At 40.0% G+C, this 12362-nt stretch overlaps 1 long non-coding RNA gene across 1 annotated transcript; it reads left to right on the top strand.

Annotated features, from left to right (window-relative positions):
* The first annotated feature begins 1230 nt into the window (after positions 1–1230).
* On the top strand, positions 1231–8433 carry LOC131221194 (uncharacterized). The gene is made up of 2 exons (XR_009159096.1): positions 1231–1947; positions 8130–8433. It is a non-coding gene; the product is annotated as an uncharacterized LOC131221194 (long non-coding RNA).
* The last annotated feature ends 3929 nt before the right edge of the window (positions 8434–12362 follow it).

Below are 12362 nucleotides of genomic sequence, written 5' to 3'. Positions count from 1 at the left end.
CCAAAGGAAGCCGTCTAATGTTTCAGTTTCAGCTAGGCTTTTCTTGAAATGTAATTTTTTTAATATAAAAAAAAACTCGTGATGTGGCACTTACACTGTCGTGGATCAATAATAAACGTGTAATCAGCTGCTCACGTCGAGCGGATTAGGTACTACCCCCACCTATTCGAGCTCGGGACAGGCGGAGGCTCAGACAGCGACGGCCACCATGATTTATGAACTTTTTCTAAGTCGTTCAATAATTTTTTTGATATTATTTTAAAACATTATTCAAAAAATAGGGAAGATCGAATTCTCAAAGAGGCAACACGGTGGTAATTAAATTCCTACCACTGAGAATTTTTTAACGACTACATAAGTTTTAGGTCAAGATTATATTTTTTTTTTGCACTTCATCCAGGTGTACATGACCATATATAAGGGGTTAGATGGAAAATAAACGATACAGTGGACCCTCGGAAGGTTTCAATTGTGGGAGTCCTTAATACCATTTCTTCCTATGATGTGGTCCACTTGAACCTAGGATCTGCCTTATTTTTGGTCCAATATACTAGAATGATATGAAAACAAGGATGGACGGTGTGGATAAGATTCATACATCACTGTGGCCCCTCATTGGCCCTCAGAGCCTCCACCTGTCGGGGGACGCGGATTTACTGCGAAAGCCTTTCACAGGGGGTTCCTGCGCTGGGAACCCATGTGGGACCCATTATAATGTTTGTGTGAAATCTTCCCCGTCCATCCGTTTTGTGAGTTCATTTTAGGACATGAGGCTAAAAATGAACCGTATCCAATGCTCAACTGGGCTGAAAAAGTGATAATTGAACTTCCACAGTTGAAGTATTCGTGGGGCCAAAGAAGTTTTGAATCATGTTAATATTTGTTTTTTCAGTTCATCCTAGTACGAATGACGTTATTAACGGTATGGATGTCATGTAAACATCGCTGTCAAACCCAGGGAGGTTTCAACAGTAGGAATTTACCTAACTACCTTTTCCTTTAATACGGCCCACTTAAGTCTTGGATCCTGTTCACTTTTGGTCTCATATTCTAAAATGATCTCAAAAAATAGATGAACGAAGTGGATTCCTGAAAAACATCACGGTGGGCCCCACCTACGTTACCAGCGCAGAAACGTCCTGCGAAAGGCTTTCGCAGGAAATCCACGTCCCGGGGAGTACCTAATCCGCCCCCGCTGCTCACAGGATCCGCACTCATTAAAAAAAAAAAACAGAAAGAATCGCTGGCCCCACAACTTACTTTCGACTCTCTTCTCTAAGTAGGTTATAAAACAATGCCCGCCCAATCTCTACCTCTTAGTCCCGTCCTCTTCGACCTTGAGGCGCAACATAGAATCTTCTTTGCACAACCTAAATCCAAATGCCTTGACCTCTTCGAAACCATCCTAATATGCTCGCTGGTATTTTTTAGTATAATAGGGGCTGTGTTATTGGCTTGCTTATATCACCCGCGGATGAATAAATTGCCTTCATACACCGTCTCCTCAGCTACCGTCGATCCCTTCAACATCTCCTCGTTGCGATTGACCGCCGCCTGGAATATCTCCTTCTACATGAAGAACTATAACACGCGGAGAGAACTCAAACTTAACAATGTCCAGTCATCCATATACTATGGGTCCCACCTCCTATCACAGGTCTCCATCCCTCCATTGTATGTGCACCCGTCGGGGCATTTGACTTTCCAGGCCCACTTGGAGAGCTTGGATGTGGACGTGGCCGAGTCCATGGTCAGGGAAAGGCTATTACATGGGGCCCTGGATTTCCGAGTTGAATTGCTTGCTCGGGCAAAGTATATCAGGATTTCGTGTGAGAACGTGACGGTTGGATTCTCGGCTACGGATAACGTGGGGCCGGGCGTTATGTTGGGCCCACCTCGGAAGTGCAAAATCTTTGTGGATGAAAAGCCTAAGAAACGGCAATGAATGTATATCTCTCCTCCTTTCTTTTCTTTTTCTTTCAAGTCGTACTTTGTGATTTGTGGATTTTAGAAGGATTACCACCCAAGCTCAATGATATGAATACCTACTTTATCCATTGGAAACACTTTACAAGCTGGCCAAATACACAATCTGATTACATGTAAGCATATTACCACTTAAAAAAGCCAAACGGAATAGCATGTAGACTAGGTGTAATGTGTTTACAACTTAAAACTTTATAGGTATCCAAATGACCCCTTATCTAAATTTTGTATGTATCTAGGGCTGTCAATGGGCTGGCCTTGCCTATCGTGTTTTGGGCTTCCCACAATTTTAGGCCCTTTAGCTACACATGTGCTAAAATTTTAAGCTCGTTTACAAATCCTTCAGGACTCAGGCAATGTCTCAAAGCCCGTTGGCCTGACCCAAGCCTAGTCCCCTCAGCCTTGGCCTAAATCGGGCTAAAAAGACCTCGATCCTGACCTTAGCCCTACAGGGCAGCTCGGCCCATGGTTCGTATTGTAAGGAAAAAGGGTGACATGATCAAATGTTTGACGTAGTCCAAGTCTTTAAAAAATTGCAGTTACACCCTCTGACTCGATGGATCCGATTACATGAACCCGGATCCAAAAAGTGCCTTTAAAAAAAAAAAAAAAAAAAAAATAAAAAAATAAAAAAAAGATGAAGGGACTTTTATTAAGAAGTCACTAAAATGATCCCTAACAGCTTACAACCCTAAAAAGCTAAAAAGCTAGATACTATCTTTTGTTTAGACAGGTTGCAAAATATTATCTTTCAAAATTGCATTACAAGAAGCCCAATCGGCTGCAAAAGATTTCACCCTAGGGATGACAAAACAAACATCATTCTCCACATTTTTACACCAATGCCACTAAGATCACCAAGCACCACTCCACCCGAACATGCTTTTGAAAACATATCTAATGCAGGGTCATTTTTACACCGGGCTCAAGTGGGGTAGCCTGTGGGATGCGAGGACACACTCGGGGTGGGCGGCCCGTGTGAGACGAGTGGCTTGCGAGAGGCGAGCCCCACCTGCGTGATTCGAGTGGCTCATGTGAGGCAGTACCCATGTGATTTGGGGCCCGCAAGGGGGGTTTGGCCGAGGTCCTAACCCATGAGATATGGGGCCTGAGATATGAGATAAAGGGATTAATTTGCCACGCTCTATCAGTTCGAGCTTTTGGAGCAAGTGATTAATTGTCCTACATCAAACTGATATCAGAGCGGGAGGTCTCGTGTTCGAGACTCCTCACCGGGGGTGATTAACGCAGGGGCATTTTCACATCGGGCTCGAGTGGGTAGCCTGTGGGATGCGAGGACACACTCGGGGTGGGCGGCTCGTGTGAGGTGGGTGGCTCGTGAGAGGTGATCCCCACCTGTGTGATTCGGGTTGCTCGTGTGAGGCAGTACCCACGTGATTGAGGCCCACGAGGGGGGTTCGGCCGAGTCCCTAACCCATGAGATGTGGGGCCTGGGCTATGAGATAAAGAGATTAATTTTTCACGCTCTATCAGTTCGGGCTTTTCGAGCAAGTGGTTAATTATCTTCCATCAAATGTCGGGCTCGAGTGGGGTTGTCTGTAAGATGCAGGGGCACACTCGGAGTGGGTCAAGGTATCCCGTATCGGTATCGGTTGGCGTAACGGTGCCCTTCAATACCGATACTGATACAAGGGCGTAACGGCGATACGGGGACGTAACGGCCCATAATGGTGCATTTTTATTTTTATTTTTTATTTTTTTGCCAAAAAATATGAAAAGATATGGATTAAATCCGGAATATTTTAAGCATTCCGAATATACATTCATTTACAAATTGGAACATGTTTATGGTGGTGTAACGATCCACACTTTAGCGAGAGGTTATATTGGACTGTCTGATGAATTTATGAACCAAACAACCTGAATTTGACTGCAAAACTCATATATTTAATTTTCTAACTATCTACCATCAATGATAGATATATTAGAATGAATGTAATATGAAAATATCTTACATGTGTAGGTGTTTGCAATTATTTTTCATAATTTATTCTATATTAAGTTATTAACAATTTAACATACATGTAGTTGTGACTGTGATTCCTGTCCTGTGACCTGTCATCCTCAAGTCAAGAATATTTTTAAAAATAAAATAAAAAATAATAGTGTCTGATATACTCCCCTACAACTTGATTAAGAATTACTTGATTGGTTGTCAGGGGAGCTATTTTAAATACAAGTTCGGCACTGTCAAGTGTGTGCTTGGCTTCTTGCAATAATACTGCTGTGAGCTGTCTGCTGCAAATACTTACATTAATACCAGGGTTTAATTTGCTCTATTGAAAACTTCTTCAATATGGCCCCTTTGATTTCTGAAGCAATGATTGTTCCTTTCCACCCAAATATTCCATAACCCGGCTATGAAATAATAACTTTTATAATTTCTGCATTATATCATATATCTTGAGTTAGCTCCTTACCATAATACCATGCAGAGTGCGTTTTCACCCTGGTTGCATCATGATCTGAACCGATTTCAAATTCTCATTACTCTCTTAGCTTAAATATTATAATCATGCCTCAATGATTCTCATAACATTTGACTCTTGGATATGAACATGAGCCATTAAAAATTTAATGTCCAATGTTCCAAATCCATCCTTTTATGCAATCGTGTCTTCTCAACAAATCTAATGATGACCTTTGTTGCATAGAATCCAGAATTCGAATGGTTCATGTCATCATGGAAGATACTATCCGGGGGTGAAAATCCAGTCCATACCTCAAATATGATACTGTGGGCACCATGTCCTATAAAAACCCACTCACTGTCTGGGCTACACAGGGAGAGAGCACTATGCGCTCTATTTTTCCAGGTAACTCTTAAGCTGTTCACCCGCTTTTTGCCAGTAAAATCTTGAGCCACATGTTGCAAAGCATCTGGGCCTCCAAGTTAATAAAATACACTCTCTTAAAATGTCTTCCCTTGTCACTTTAAATATTCGAGGTGCAGTGCTGCTGTAAAACGAATTGCAGGGGTAAAATTGTCCCCGTCAATCGCGTTATATATTAATGTACAATAGAGAATTATTCTGTTTTTTGGTAGAGGTTTTTGGAGGGGGAATCTAGCAAAATATGAATGAGCTCATATTTAGGTGCCACCCAAACAAGCCATTAATTTTCTTATTGGGGGAACTATTTATAGGTTTTTAATCTACACATATTTTGGTCGTATTGTACTGACACCATGGGTGTGAAACTGGAACTGAGACAGATGTTTTCTAGCATGAGCAATCTAGGAAGCAAAGCGGATCCTTTTTTGTCCATAAAAAAGGAAGAAGAAATTAACTATATTTCAACTGAAACAGAAGAAGAATTGAGAAACTTCCTGTTGTTCTCAAGCTAAGTTGGATTGGACAATCTCAAGTATTCTATTGGTGATGAAGAAATTGATGTTTAATACGAAAAGTATAGCAAGGGTTCACATTGCAAGGAGAAAAGGTTAAGATCGAGCTATTCAAACAAGAGAAAAGGAAAGAAAAGGCTAAATATTTAAAGGTTAGGATCTTCGAAACTAGGAGATATTCAGGGGACCCCCAATCCGCACTAGGCCCATTAGATAAATGGGCCCCAAACGTGTGGAATCCTCTTGCATCTGCAACTCTACATTGCTGATGGATGATGAAGCCCGTAGTTCATCTTCCACTTTATATTCCATATTTCCCTTTCTCTATTCCTGTGACCATGTTTCTGATCGGCACCTATCTGTTGCTCTACTTGTACTTGATATGTCTTCATCTCATCATGATCATCTACATTCCATCATTCATTAATTTTTTATTTTTCATGACTCCATATTTTCAACATTTCCACATTCTCATTTCCTACATTATTTGCTCCTATGTGTAGCTGTGTGGTAGCAATATTTTTGGATAGGAGGTTAGTTGAAATGGACGTTTTGGTAGGTATTTACTTTTGGATGCATGGCTTACTTTTTATGACCTTCATTCACCTCCATAATTCCATTTCCATCCCGGCACTTGCACTCAAGACATACCAGGGTTTTAAATTTCAGAAGTTATTTGTAAAATAAGAGGGACTACCTTAGCCCCCATTCCCAAGTCTTGAAATTCACATCGATTAGGATTTTGGACTCTTAAATTTCTTGGTTATTTAGAATCATGTAGTAAATTGTTACAATTGGGTGGCAAATTCAATGGTATTCTTAGTTGTCAAGAAGTATTTTGACAAGACTGTACTTATGAGCAGTTACAATCCTGCCATTCCCTTACCCTGATAATTTGGATTTTGAGCCTGTACTTGAGTAATGTAGTTCAAGTGATTATCTTGAGAATTTGCTTCTTAAAGGTACCCTGCACAGATCTTTTCTCTACTTGATATCTAAACCAGCATACAGGTAATATAGTCTGTGACTTATATTAACATGGCCCACTAGATGGAAAACATTGAGATATCATAGGTTTTTTCCTGTTCATTTTAAATGTCCTACACCAGGATACCTATGTAAGATCTTTGGGGGTTGTTATCAGTCCAAGATATTGTTTGCAAAAATGAAAACTTTAAGCAGCACATTGTAGCCTCTTGAATTTTCTTGCCAATATCTGTTAACTCTTTTATACTACATATAAAAATATGCTAATAATAGTAATTTCTAGTAAGAAAAAGAAAAGCACTATGCTGTGTGGAGAATGCTATGGCTACTTGCTAGAGTAGTCATCTTGTCAAGATCAGGGCCCACCTTTTTTATGTTCCATGGCCTGAAACTCAGAACAGTCCAGTCATTAGGTGGGCCATGCATTTATGCCAAATGTGGATTGTTGGTCAGTTGGAGGCAGCAGTTCAGTGTAAATAAGTTCAACTTATTAATTTTTTGCTTGTTTTAATCTGGTTGACATCGTCAAAAGTGCTTGCTTGCCTCATGCTACTCATATTTGTCACTGCTGCCTGTCATTTCGCCACCTCAAGTTATCGTGCCATTTTATTTTTTTTGCTTTTGAATAATTTTAACCATACCTCTCAAACACAAGTTGCTTCTTTTGGAGCACCTTGGTTCGAGGGGCAATGTTAGAATGTGTTAGTTTTATCTTCTAGCTTAGGATGTTTTTCCCTTCTTTTTTTTTAGATGTGCATCCGTTTGAGGAGGCATGTATATGTTTTAGAGCTCTCCAGATGTGCTACAACTTCTATATATTCATGTTATTCTCAGATAAATAAATTAGATTAATTCTAGTTTCTAAATTGTAGTTTCCTGTGGTCTAACACATTGTTTCCTTAACACATTCTAGTTTTGAAGGCTACTATAGCTGTCATTTATCTCTGCTACAATGTCTTCTGTTTTATTTACTTGTCGATTTTAGGTTTTCGTTTTCTTTTAATGAATGGAAGAATACCGTCAAAACAAAAGTAGTATACCAACTAGCACCATAGCTCAAAGAACAACACAAGAAAACAACAGCCAAAACAACACAGATCATTTGGCTACAAAACGAAGCAAAACAACAATCCTGAATGGAAATGGTGTTGTTATGAGCCTTGCCTATGATCGACTATGCCATACATGTAAAATTCACTCACTCGACCCAAAGTTGAGTCAACTCAACTCGGTGAGATTTGGGGCTAAGTCAGTAAGAAACTCAGTTTTGAACTTGACTAAACAAAGTTTTGTCAATTTGACTTTATAACTTGGTCTGCTCATGATGAGGGATATAATCAGACACTAAACCTCATTTAACAGAACCGACACCTTCCGCCACTGTGAAAACTACTATTTCTTTTTTACCCTGAGAAGTAGCGGAAAATAGTAGTATGTGCCATTGCTGTTTTATATTATTTAGTTATAAAAATTCTCTTTAAATACTGCTAATATCTTAATTTAATTATTAAATATCGCGTAGCTTAAAGACTCAATTGAGTCGTTGAGCCAATTCGACCTGAATGGACATTGAGTTGAGTCGAGTTTTCGGGTTTTGAAATATGTGGCCAACTCCTTCTAGTAATTTTTCTTCTTTTTTATAGATTTTAGGATAGGATGTTGTATTAGGTTTCCTACCTATTGATTTCAAATGATATTTAATGATTTTGTTGCTGTTATTATTGTTTTTTAATATAAAATGACTGTTATGTGATTGATTGATTGATTAATCTTTTCATTTTCTGGTCAGGATGAGGAAGCAACTAGTTGTTAAAGCTTGCCATGGATCCAGCACTAGTGGTCGAGATCCTCTGTTCATTTCTTTCTTTCTTTCTTTTGAGAAAAACCTGACAGTTTACCGCCTTTATTAAAAAAACATCAACAAAGAGAGCTATTGTTGAGACAAGAAGACCCGTCCCAGTCCAACTTCCATAGATAAAATGACTAAAATGCCTATTCAAGTTCACCTTTTTCATTTATGTTTATATTGTTGGAATTATGGGCTACATATGTCCATCAGTCAAAGCAATGATTGGATTAGATCGTTCGCATGACCATCAGAGTGGGACCCACACAATTGTTGAGTGCACATATACTACATGTACTGTGGGTTTGGATGCAGCTCTTCTCACAGTTCATGGGATGATCAGGGCCATTGATCTGGTGGTCCAGTATGTGGATGTGCCATGTACAGGAAAGCAAGGAATTGGACTATGGTGTCCCTCCGTTCAAAATAAATGGATGGCCTCCAAACAGCAATTCAGATCGCTTTGAGTGAATTGAATTGGATGTATTTGCAATTTGGAAGCTGTCATTATGAATTAAGATGGTCCTGCCATTTTAGTCATTTCCTGTCTTTTAATTAAATTATTGCAATTCAGTCAAATAGCATATCCAAACACGCCCACATGGGATGAATGCTGGATGCTAAACTGAAATGCAATATTCAATGAACTAGAAATTACCTAAGTGGATCTACACCTACTCCTTTCATAATTGCCTGATTTGCTGGTCTAGATGGCACTTGGGATCGTTTCAAACAAATATGATGGGCCTTCAAACGGCAATTTGGATTGTTTTGAGCTAACAGAATTGGATGGATTGCAATTAGTAAGTTGTCATTGTCAATTAAAATGGTCCAGCCATTTTGGTCATTTCCTCTATATTTTAATTAAGTTATTGCAATTCAGTCTAATAGAGCATCCAAACACGCCCACGTGAGCTGCATTCTGGATGCTACACTGAATTGAACCACAATATCCAATGAATTATAAATGACCCAAGTGGACCTAGCCCCACTCATTTATAATTCCTGGCCTCCAAATAGCAGTTAGAGTAAACATGAATTGCAATTAGGCAGTAGTCAGTATAAATTAAAATGGTCCTGCCATTTTGGTCATTTCCTCTATATTTAAATATTGCAATTTGGTCAATAGTGCATCCGAACACGTCCATAGGCTGTGTTTTGGTAGCCTGTTTGGATTGGTGGTATAAAAAAATGGTAGACTTGGAAAGGAAAATGTCATAGCTGAGGAAAACCATACGTTTTCACAGCTTCATTGTTGATTTCTTTTCCTCAGAGAAACTTGAATTGAACTGCAATATTCAATGAATTAGAAATGGCCCAAGTAGATCTAACCCCACTAACTGGCCACCAAATAGCAGTTCAGATTGTTTCAAGTAAACATGAATTGCATGGGATTGCAATTTGGAGGCCAGACCATTTTGGTCATTTATTTACACAATATTTCAATTGAATTATTGCAATTCAGTCCAATCACACATCCAAACGGCCCATGAATTAACCCCAAGGGATCCAGCAGCAATGCTGCAATAATAATAATAACATTAATAATAAAGCAAAAAAAAAAAAAAATCACTTTTATCTACAAACATTAATGATATTTACAAGTCGTATGTAACCTATGTACTGTCTATATACACAATCTAATTACAGATTGAGAAGTACCAGACCCTGAAGAATTTACATGGACCCCTCTATTAGAGGGAGATGACACACTTATTTACAATGTGTTATTTCTACTCATATAGACTGGACATTTGATCTTTTTTAATTTTCTTGTTATCCAAATATATGAGGATTTCAGGAATACGATCAAATCAATCTGAACTTCTGCTATGAGAAGGCTTTAAAAAAGCTTCGGAAGAGGAACCCGCCTGATGTTTCTTTGGGAGGTTCAGGAGAGAAGAACGGGTTCTGTTTCACTGGCAGGGTCGTTTAATCGATGGTCTTGGAATCGACGGGGATACTGGACGCAACCGTAACATAGAAGCTGTCTATTGCTTTGCCACCCTTTGTTGAGATTTCTGATCTTGTGATGCATAAACCATTCTCCCGAAATATCCTTGTGATGTTTGAAAGAAGCCGACTCGATCATCCCTGCATGATTCTAGCTCTAGTCCCTACAAGGCGAACTGTTATAATACATCAAATCAATGGTAGAGATGATTGCTGGGCCATCTCTAACATCACTAGGGTATACATGTGTCACTCCCCAGACTCGGTAACCGGACTCATAAGGAACTCAATAACCGGTTCTGACCGCAACAGTCTCCGTAGTACCCCATTCTCGACTCTTGAGGCAGGTTCCGATCCTGGGATCCTACAAGGAGGATTTTCATAATCGTATATTCATTACAATGCGAGCATACCTAAGATCACAGCAAGTAAATCTTAGAAATAACAAAGGGGTACATTACAAAATTCACTATAAATTTGAACTTTAGATACAAGGCTGAAAGGAAATACATCTGATGACAAAAGAAGGAGGAAGAAGATCGGCAACACTGGAGCCCTCGGCTCAACACCTATCCAAGCTCTGCTGCTATGACGCCGATGTAGGATCTCTTGCACGCATCAATCGTGCATAAGCTTATAAAAGCTTAGAGGGTGGTGAAAGTGTGTGACAATGGTGCGCAGAAGAATAATAAGAGATACATGAATGGAAACATGATCAATAATAATATTACTAGCCTTACCGAGGCTTGTCATGAATACAATGCAATGAGTACTGGGCGTCATACCAAGGCGATGCATAAAGGGCTTATGTAGCCGATGCAAATGCGATCTGAAGTGATGTTAGTGCCCATGTCCAATCCACATATCAAGTATATTTTCATCATAAGGAAATCACTGGGGTCAAGTACATTGTTGGATGACTACCGCTCTCCAGACCCATACAGTCAAATGAGCATAAGAGACCTCACTACCCGCCTGTGGACAGTCAATCACCAACAAGGCTCGACGGCAGCGGACCCATTTACGAGCTAGTCAGACTCAGTCTATCAATGCCTTCTTACATCAGGCGGGTAAGGCCACACCCCAACCCAACTGATTACACGAAAGTGGGAGTCGCAGTCTAACGGTGTAAGACCCTCATGTACTTATAGTTTCTACTCCTGAAATTCGGGGGTCGAGCATAACTCAGCACCCGAGTTTCAAAACATCACTTATGCAACACATGTAATGATGAATGTATGTTGTCTTTATTAGTGCATAAAACATTGAGTAGATTAAGCCAAAACAGCAAGCATAATCTAGGGACAGGTAAAATATACAAGCGGAAGTCTGAAGAAACATATATATCAATATAAGTCCCCAAGATATGCATGCTCTGTCAGGTCATAATTACAAGTGTTTGTCTCAAAATACAAGTATCAAAATGAGATAAACCACTACAAAGATAGCCTTGAATCCCCGTCACTCAGGACATGGCTCACATGAACCCGCCTGAGAACTGTATGAAGGAGAATGCCTCCTCATCATCGTAATAGTCCGGCTCTGCCTCAAAAGCATCGCCATAACCTGGAGCTAAGACAGAGTCTGGTTGGTGTGTACAACACCGTCCCGTAACGAGAGAGTGAGTGATCAACTCAGTGGAACAATAAAGCAAAGGTTAATATGTTATCAATTCAATCAAGCAGTAATGATAAAGCAGTACAATCAAACATGTCCTAATTACTCTTATTAATGCAAGGATGTATGTAGAAATGATGCATGCCCTCGCCTGCACTCCCTCAACGTCTTCATCTTACGGTACGCATGACAACCTCCCTGAGTGCTCCACAACGCCAAGGCACATGCAATGCAGTGCATGAACATGATTACTAAGTTCTTATTAATCCTTTTCATACAGCAGGATTGGAAAGCTAAGGTACCTCCCCTATATCAATTCCCAAACAATGATCCATTCTAGGGTCGTCAGTCCTAGACAATCTCATACGATGTTATGGTTCTAGGTCGCTGCAAAGGGCTCGTCACTAATCAATGCATGCCTAGTTATACCCTAGTTACTACAATAAGCCTCGTCGCCTCAATGCAGTTTTAGGATATACTCGAGGTCACTACAAAGGGCTCGTCACCAATCAGAGTAGGCCGACAGCACGAATATAATATCCCATACCACCATAATCGGCTCACGAGTCCGGTTTACTCACTGGTCACTACGGGGAGGCTCGTTAC

Source organism: Magnolia sinica, chromosome 12, assembly GCF_029962835.1.
Source record: "Magnolia sinica isolate HGM2019 chromosome 12, MsV1, whole genome shotgun sequence".
Taxonomy (NCBI): Eukaryota; Viridiplantae; Streptophyta; class Magnoliopsida; order Magnoliales; family Magnoliaceae; genus Magnolia; species Magnolia sinica.
Note: the sequence above shows the minus strand (reverse complement) of the source record. Positions and strands in the feature narration are given on the sequence as shown.